Source organism: Perissodus microlepis, chromosome 3, assembly GCF_051167445.1.
Source record: "Perissodus microlepis isolate ML-2025 ecotype Zambia chromosome 3, ASM5116744v1, whole genome shotgun sequence".
Classification (NCBI taxonomy): Eukaryota; Metazoa; Chordata; class Actinopteri; order Cichliformes; family Cichlidae; genus Perissodus; species Perissodus microlepis.
This window is the reverse complement of record NC_140463.1, coordinates 39,135,130-39,145,041: the sequence shown is the minus strand read 5'-3', so window position 1 is coordinate 39,145,041 and position 9,912 is coordinate 39,135,130. Positions and strand designations below refer to the sequence as shown.

General features: G+C 42.5%; 1 pseudogene; it reads left to right on the top strand.

Annotated features, from left to right (window-relative positions):
• Positions 1–957: 957 nt before the first annotated feature.
• LOC146391427 (zinc finger MYM-type protein 1-like) lies at positions 958–2,737 on the top strand (annotated as a pseudogene).
• Positions 2,738–9,912: the final 7,175 nt, after the last annotated feature.

Genomic DNA, 9,912 nt, shown 5'->3' with positions numbered 1-9,912 from the left:
TAAATCATTGAAATGGGTATATATTTGTTTTTTGTTAAGTTGCCTAATAATTATGCACAGTAATAGTCACCTGCACACACAGATATCCCCCTAAAATAGCTAAAACTAAAAACAAACTAAAAACTACTTCCAAAAACATTCAGCTTTGATATTAATGAGTTTTGTGGGTTCATTGAGAACATGGTTGTTGTTCAATAATAAAATTATTCCTCAAAAATACAACTTGCCTAATAATTCTGCACTCCCTGTATATATATATAAGTCAAATTAGCCTGACTCACATATTTTTGAGGGTTCTATTTTAATATTACTTCAATTCAAGTAATTTAGTAATATTTTTCAGGGCTTTAAATTGCAACCATTTTAGTCACATGCATGCTCAAAATATAATGATTGTAACTTCAAAATATTTGGGAGCAACAAATTACTGTGAAGCGGGAGCAGAAGTCATGATATTAGCAATTTACATTACAATTCAGTATGTTTTAATGTATCTTGAAGGGTGAGGCAGAAGGAGAGGCTGAGGGAGAAAAAGGTCAACAGGCAAGTTCAAGTCAGAGAGAGCAAGGAGAGACAGAGGAGCTGCAGCAAATGGATCGAGAAGCAGAGGAAGATCAAGTTATTACAGAGAGAGGAGAGCAAACAGGCCAAGAGAGGGAAAATGATGAAGCAGCTGCAGCAACTCATTCTACTACAGGGTTTGATTTAGGTGACAAAGACACAGGGCCCAGACAGGTGAAGCTGAAGAGCTATCCACATGATACTTTTGGTACACAGAAGCGAGCATTTAACCACAGCTGGTTTGAAAAGCACAACTGGTTAGAATATTCAGTCAACCAGAATGCAGCTTTCTGCTTCCCATGTAGAGTGTTTGGCAAAAACATCAAACATGATAGTTTGGTCAGTAGCGGTTGCAAGAACTGGAAGAAAGCTTTAGTCATCTTTGGCAAGCATGAGATGGCACAAACACATAAGGACAGTGTTGTTACATGGAAAAGCTACCAGGGAACTAGCAAACAGGGAAACGTTGCACAGGTGATAGCAACTGCAAATGTGAGTGAGATAGTCGAAAGAAGAGAGTATCTCAGACGAATTGTTGCAGTAACCTCTATGTTAGGGAGACAAGGACTCCCTTTTCGTGGCCATGATGAAGGTGAAGACAGCCCAAACAGAGGGAATTTTCTTGCGTGCATGGAGCTTTTGAAGGAGTTTGATCCTTTTCTTCAAAAACAAAATCCCCCATCAAATGCACAGTATATCTCGCCAACATCCCAGAATGACCTGATTGACTGTTGTGCCCAGGAAGTTACTAGTGTCATTGTATCTGAAATGACAAAGTCTAAAGTCTATTCCATCATGGCAGATGAGGCAAGGGATGAAAAGGCAGAGCAGTTAGCTGTTTGTGTCAGGTACGTGTCAGAGGGGGCAGTGAAGGTTTCCTTGCACTAGCAGAGATAAAATCATTTGATGCCCAGTCCATTGCGAATGAGATTCAGCAGCAGATCCAAAACAATGGTCTTGCAGAGCTTAAGTGTGTAGCACAAACATATGATGGTGCAGCCGTTATGAGTGGCTCCACTGGAGGTGTACAAGCACATTTTAGAAGGCTCCATCCTGAGGCTATATATGTGCATTGTTATGCTCATCAACTCAACCTGGTTTTGTGCAATACTTGCAAGGCTGTCCCAGAGGCTGTGGAGCTTTTCAGCTTGTTGGAGTGTGTGTATTCTTTCTTCAGCACCTCCCTAGTCAATCATCCTAAGTTCATGGAGACTCAGGCAAAGCTTGGATTGACAAAAACTGAGCTTGTGCAACTTTCAAACACTCGCTGGGCATGTCAGTTGCGATCAATCAGTGCAGTTCTTGAGACATTGCCTGCCATTTTGGAGTGCCTATCTGCAATTGGATCCCCCATAGCTGTTGGTCTCAGAGCAAAGCTCTACAAGTTCTCAGCAGTCTATGCACTACTGATGTTTCAGTCGATTCTGTCTGTAACCGAAGGACTCCACAAATTCCTGCAGAAAGAGACTTTAGACCTGGCAGAAGCTTTTATCTGCAAACAAGCTGTGTGTGACACACTTAAGGGCAAACACTCAGATGCATTTGCTACAGAGTTGTATGAGAAAACCAAGGCCCTGTGTAACACCCACAGTCAACTGTGGGTTCACGCACTGAATTGAACAACTCAGACACATTGAAAAGAGAGTTACTTTTCCCTTGTGTGGATCGGATGGTTGGCGAGCCTGATCAAAGATTTTGCAGTGTAGATGCAGGGCTGCTAAAAGGCGTCCAGGCATGCAGTCCTAAATCTGAGAACTTCTTGAGTGAACCACACTTGAATGAACTTGCAAAGCACTACAGACTTGACCTGAAAAAAGAGGAGGTTCTGGTGGCCAGAAACTTTCTTACCCGGAAAACAGAGGCTGGATGTCCACCCAAAAATATGCTGTCTGTGTACAACCTCCTTGATTCAGACATGTTTCCCTCTCTGAAGGCAACCATCCAAGTTGCCCTAACAGTGCCTGTCAGCAGCTGCTCGTGCGAAAGGTCCTTTAGTGCACTGCGTCGGCTGCACTCCTGGCTGCGTCAAACAATGGGTCAGAAAAGACTTCACAGTCTTGCAGTCATGTCTATTGAAAAAGACACGCTTCAGCATCTGAGTCACAACAGAGTGATTGACCGATTTGCCACTCTTAAAAACAGACGTCATTCTTTGATGCTTCCACCCACCAAGTAACTGGTGATTGCAGCCATAAAAATGTACTTTTTTATTTTCAGTTTTTTTCTTGTTATTGATGCAGCAAACACATTTCCTCTGTTTTCTTGTTGTACTGTATTATAAAACAGACTGAAATAAAACAATAGATCTATTGGTGGCCTAGGATGTTTAATCTGTCCAAAAAAGTAGGAAAACAATTTCTCAGTCTTGTTTTCTGTTTGTGAAATTTTGTGCTCATTCACGACGTTCGTTCATATCGTGTGCATCTCTTGGGGGCTAAGCCCCCCCCTGTCCTTAAAACCTAGGTACGCCCCTGACTGTGACAGAGAACCCTGCTGCGATATTCCTCCAGACAATGATGATGGAGTTCTTCAGAATCTGGATTCACAGGCCTGAGTGACCAAGACCATCAGTAACCTGTGTTCGCACAGCCTCCACGCAGAGCTGGGAACCTGGGGCCTTCAGCATCCAGCAGTGCCTTCACAGATTAAACATTGTTGATGTTGTTTAAAGTTCGATAATGAATTCATTAAAATAAATAATTAAAGGCTACCTTTCCTTGTTATTATTCCACACATTGATTTTTAACCTGCACAGAGTCCTTCAATAGAGCTCTTAGATTTTCAAAAGCTGTATCTATCAGTTTAAAAAAACAGTGAGTGAGCGATGGGGAAGTCAGATTTGAATGACCAAAATAACCAAATTTGATAATAAAATAATATTGATATGTGATAAAACAAAACCAATATTCTCTCCCAATAAGTTGGTTTAACCCAGGGGTCGGCAACCTGCGGCTCTTTATACTTCGGCTCCGCGTGGTTTGGAAAAATAAATTATTTAACTTAAGTGTATTTTATTTGTGTTAGTTCTTTTTTTAACTTGTGGTTCTAGATTGGAAGATTATTGTGATCTTGAAATATAAAAACAAAATTATATTTTATTATTTTTCGTCGCTCAAAATAAGCGTCACACTCTTGGAAGCCCTTTATACCCGCCGAAATGCCGTGCATTTACCGAGACTTATAACCCCAGGTCAAGTATGGAGAAATGTAACAAAAGAAAAATATCTGAAGAAAATACATTTAATGATACCTGGGCAGATTCATTTGCATCTACTTCTGACCAGAGGGGCCTACCAGTATGCCTAATTTGTGGATTGCATATAAGTATGTGAGCAGCTACTGCAATGCAAGTGGGTCTTCGAATGACGTCTAAGCAAAAAAAAGAAAAAGAAAAAAGAGAGAGACCGAAAAAAGAATCGCATAGCGCATTTCTACTTTGTGTGTTTGTACATTAGCAGCAAATTCTTCTTCGTCTTTCACATTTTGTTGGAGATTTATAATCCAACCTGTTTCACTGCCAAGTAGTAGTGAATCCTTGAATTAGAAGGATCTGGGTATAAATCTTCTTCAGTTAATACAGGTAAGTAACTTAAGGATGAAATATGCCGGTTTAACATTGTTCCTCATTTTTATTGACTTTTGCCCGTTACCTGCTCTGAGTTGCTTCACTTTTACTCATTTAGAAGTACTCCAGTGATTTCTCAGACGCGTCTGCAGCTGTCGGTGTTTGTGACTTATGTTTTGTTCTTTCTCCGGACAGACCGAAGGGTCATCCGAGCAACTACACTGGCAGCAGAAAAGCGGCACACTTACCTCTTACACCGGCTGAGACAAACCTCAGTGACGATTATAACGGCTGAAATAGAATAAATAAGAAAAGGATCATTATCTTCAACATTGTTAATAAAGGTAAGATGTACAGACTTTGCATTTAAAATACAAACACTTGAAGGCAGCTGACTGAAGAGGCGGGTGCTCATTTTTATTTATTAGTATTTTATTAATTGATTATTTTTCTTAAACTTTCGGTGACTGGTGACTGCGAGTCAGTGACATTCAGTAACTCCAAAGCAACTTCCCTCTTTCAAAATGACTTTTTAGGCACTTTCAGGTGACGCTCACACCCCAGATAGCAAGGAAACATTGACTCACTGAGTGAAAAATATGTAAGAACCAGTGAAAGGCAAGCCAACAAGACAAAATATAAAGATGCATACGCAGAGAGAGGTTAGTCTATGTGGTTCTGTATTCATTCTTCTTTCACATTCTGGTTTAGATTTATAATCTAAACAGTTTCACCGCAGTCTATACTTGAAATGAAGGATCAGGATATAATTATCCTCTTCAGTTTACAAAGCTAAGTAACTTAAAGATAAAATGTACCAGTTCTTAATTTTGGTTTATCCATTAGCTGCTCCAAGTTGATTCAGTTTTACTCGTTTAAAAGTTCTACAGTGTTTCTTTGGACACGTCTGCAGTTGTCGTGTTTGTGACTTATGATTTGCTCTTCTTTCTGACAGACTTGAAGCTACAATGGATGGACACGGTGAACAAGCCGCTCGGGCACAGCTGTGTGTCCTGCACCTGAGATCCTTTCAGTTGCATCTCATTTACGACCAGGCTGACGGCCTGGCTGCGATCCTTTACTATGACAGAGAGAAGCTTTCTGAAATATTCCTCCAGACAATCACGATGGTGTTCTTCAGGAACTGGATTCACAGGCCCGAGTGACCAAGACCATCAGTGACTTGCCTATATGCAGAGAGCAGCTGGGAACCTCTGAAGGGCCTCCAGCATCCAACAGTGCCTGCAGAGATTGTTGATGTTGTGTAAACTTCAATAATGAATTAATTAAAATAAATAATTAAAATGTACTTTCCTTGTTATTATTCCATACATTCATTTAACCAACACATTTGTTATAATTGATAACTGCTATTCAAGGGCTGATCACCGCTACTAACGTCCCTTGGATGGACTGACAACATCCGAATAATGACAGCAGTTCTCATGACTGAGGGCTTGGATTTATCTTTTGGTGTTAACTGTAGTTAGACTCAAAGTGTTAATGCTATCTTATTTCAATAAACAACACTGTCATATGCAAAACTAGGGTGGCACTAGGGGTGGCAAGAGATTATGTTAGGGTGGCACGTGCCACCCCATGCCACCCTTCTAGATCCGCCCCTTCCTTCACAGCTTTCTTAACTGTGATACGCTTACATTCATTCATTTTCCAACTCCCAGATCTCACAAACACTTTCCAGTCACTGCACTGCACTTCTTGCATATTACACCAGCTGAGGCAAACCTCTGTCCCAGAAGAAATAAGAAAAGGATCATTATCTTCAGCATTGTTAAAAAAAGGTAAGCGACTCAAGTTCATTGTTCCTACTTTTAGCGAACTTGTGCCGATTTTGCTTGACCAAGTTCCCTTTAATGTTTATTTGTTTTAGTGAATTAGAGGCTTTTAAAGGTTTGTCGCTTTTAAAGGTGGGATGTTTTCTTGGGAGTTATTTTAATGTTGTTAGTTCAACAGAGAGAACTTGATCATTAGACTGGGACAAGGACACTAACAAATATTACTCTTCTCTCAGTCTCTTCATACTTGTGAACTTGTCAAACTCTTTTGGATTATTATGAACTAGTTAATTGTTTGGGATGAAAGTTTTTATATGATCTTTGACTCATCTGTGATTTGTTCTGGGTTTGAAGCTCGGTCTACATCTTCGCTGTAACTGTGTGGTAGAGCTGGGCGATAGAACGATAACGATATGTATTGCGAAATAACTTTTTCTCGATAGAAAAATTAAACTATTGTGATAGGCCTCATCTTTCTTGCGAGCCCGTTCTCACTCCCGAGGCGTAACATCCCGACATTTTGTCACGTCCCGCGGCGTTCCTGAGGAACGCAAAAGGTGACCTTCCGCGTTCTTATGGTACGCGCCGGGTTCCAGCCCTGTATTCCAGCCCTGTATTCCAGGCCTAAACCCAAGGGCGTAGATTTGGCATGGACGGAAGGGACGTGTCCCCACCAATATCCACCGATTATTGAATTGTCCCCACCAATAATTTTATCTCTTCGAGTGAAGAAAAACAAACCCGATAGAAAGAAAAAAAACGATCTGTCCACGTCTGATTCACCCAGCGGTGCAGAAAGAGTTAAATTACGTTCTCTCCTACCTCATGTGACAAATATGGCCAATGTGATTGGCTGTGCCTTTCGAGGAGCTCTGTTTAGTTTTAGCAGCGGCAAGCCTGCGCTGCGAGGAGGAGAGGAGGATGGCAGCAAAAAAGGAAGAACCTGGATATAAGAAAGTATTTTTCAAAGAAACCTGTAAGTCACTTAAAGTCAAGTGCACTGCCTGGATTGATTACAAGAAGGCCTATGACTCAATGCCCCACACCTGGATCCTGGAATGCCTAGAACTATATAAGATCAACAGGACCCTGAGAACCTTCATCAGGAACTCAATGGGGATGTGGCGTACAACACTAGAGGCCAACTCCAAGCCCATAGCACAAGTTACCATCAAGTGCGGGATCTACCAAGGAGATGCTCTGTCCCCACTTCTGTTCTGCATAGGCCTGAACCCCCTCAGTGAGATAATTGACAAGACTGGCTACGGATACCGACTACGGAACGGAGCAGTTGTCAGCCACCTCCAGTACATGGATGACATCAAGCTGTATGCCAAGAGTGAACGAGACATCGATTCACTGATCCACACTACCAGGATATACAGCAATGACATTGGAATGTCGTTCGGACTGGAGAAGTGTAGTCGGATGGTAACAAAGAGAGGGAAGGTAGTCAGAACGGAGGGGATCAAACTACCAGAAGGCAACATTGCAGACATAGAGGACAGTTACAAGTACCTGGGGATCCCACAGGCGAATGGGAACCATGAAGAGGCCGCTAGAAAAGCTGCAACCACCAAGTACCTGCAGAGGGTCAGGCAAGTCCTGAGGAGTCAGCTGAACGGTAAGAACAAGATCCGGGCTATCAACACCTACGCCCTGCCCGTGATCAGGTACCCTGCTGGGGTAATAGGCTGGCCAAAGGAGGAGATAGAAGCCACTGACATAAAGACAAGAAAGCTCCTTACCATGCATGGAGGGTTTCACCCCAAGTCCAGCACCCTGAGGCTGTACACTAAGCGGAAGGAAGGGGGCCGGGGACTGGTGAGTGTCAGCACCACAGTCCAGGATGAGACAATGAACATCCAAGAATACATTGGGAAGATGGCCCCAACTGACCAAGTGCTCAGTGAATACCTCAGGCAGCAGAAACCCAAGAAAGTGGAGAAAGGTGAGGAACCATCATGGAAGGACAGGCCCCTGCACGGTATGTACCACCGGCAGATAGAGGAGGTGGCTGATATCCAGAAATCCTACCAGTGGCTGGACAAAGCTGGACTGAAAGACAGCACGGAAGCACTAATCATGGAAGCAGAGGAACAAGCACTAAGCACAAGATCCATTGAGGCTGGGGTCTATCACACCAGGCAAGACCCCAGGTGCAGGCTTTGTAAAGATGCTCCTGAGACAATCCAGCACATAACAACAGGGTGCAAGATGCTAGCAGGCAAGGCATACATGGAACGCCATAACCAAGTGGCCGGCATAGTGTACAGGAACATCTGTGCCGAGCAAGGGCGTAGATTTGGCATGGACGGAAGGGACATGTCCCCACCAATATTCAGCGATTATTGAAATTGTCCCCACCAATAATTTGATCTATTTGAGTAAAGAAAATCAAACCCGATAGAAAGAAAAAACGATCTGTCAACGTCTGATTCACCCAGCGGTGCAGAAAGAGTTAAATTACGTTCTCTACTGGAGTCCTACCTCATGTAACAAATATGGCCAATGTGATTGGCTGAGCCTTTCAGGGAGCTCTGTTTAGTTTTAGCAGTGGCAAGACTGCGCTGCCAGGAGGAGAGGAGGATGGCAGCAAAAAGGAAGAACCTGGATATAAGAAAGTATTTTTCAAAGAAACCTGCAAGTCACTTAAAGCCAAATTAACTCATAAAATGTGTCCGTCATAATAACGTTACAGGCTATGCTAGGCTTTGGCCCACATCAGTCTAAAATTGTATGCAACCATGAATAACGTGTTTTGGAAACTAACTGCACAACAGGCGGCACTATTAGTTATCTCAGTCTCCCAGAGTAGCATTTCTAATTTTGATTGAAACTGTCAGAGAAAACGGCAGCCACGAGCAAGCCAGGATATTAGTTTACAGACGCTGTTAAAATTATATGTCTAATGTTAAAATGTTGGTGACACAATAATTTCATCCTAATGGTACTGACATATTCATAGGGTTAATTTTTGAGACAAAATGTCATGAGGTAGTCATGATTTTGCAAATATCCACCTTGTAGTGCAGTTTGCACAAATGGTTTTAAAAATGCACTCACCCTACAAACATTACTGATGAGTCAAGATCTGCACAAATTGACAGAACCACTGAAGCAACTACACATTTTATTCTTATTGTCATGTTTGTCCTATTTGTCAGGTGACAGAAGAACCAACACAAAGCTCAGAGAGTAATGGTGACACAAGATCACAGGTGAAATTGGATGATGACTTGATGGTTCATGACTGTATTTGAAGCACATGTGTGACTGCATGTATGTGGAATGTCTCACTGTTATTCATCAGGTGACACAGGCAGCTCTGCCATGCTGTAGCTCGGACAGAGGTGAAGAGGCGAGGTCACAGGTGACTGACTGATGATTTGGTGCTACAGATTAACTAGTATTTATTATCATGACAATTGTTAGGCTGCCCCACATTGCACAGGAAGCTGTGCAATGTGGGGGTGTATTACTGGGCCTTTTTCCAGGGAGTGTAAGATGCCCGACTGACAACTGTATAAGACAAAAACTACACACAATATTCAAAGCACATAGCGCACAGTCCTAAATTCCCGCTAATTTTGGTATGATCCGAGCTCAGGCACTTGGCGACTGAGCACAGCACTTACGCGTGTGAGCGAGGGCGAAGAAGGCTCTCGCTTAACTTCCGATTCCCATTTGTATTAATGTAGTTTTGCGGCCCTGTTGTAGCGCGGCCGTTTCTGTTTAATTCCAGCGTTGCAGAGAGCAGAGGCGGAGGCAGACATTTGATACACCCGGGTCTTAGCCCTAAAGGGTAGTATGCATGTGGGATTTGGGAGGGGGGGTTAGAAATGACTGAAAGATTAATAGGCTGTGTTTTGGGTTTTGTTCAAAAAAGAATGACTTCATAGGGTTCAATATATACCACATATGCAGGACACCTTAAACTATTTTTTTAATTAAGCAGCAAGGCAGAACAAAATCAGGGCTGTATCAAGA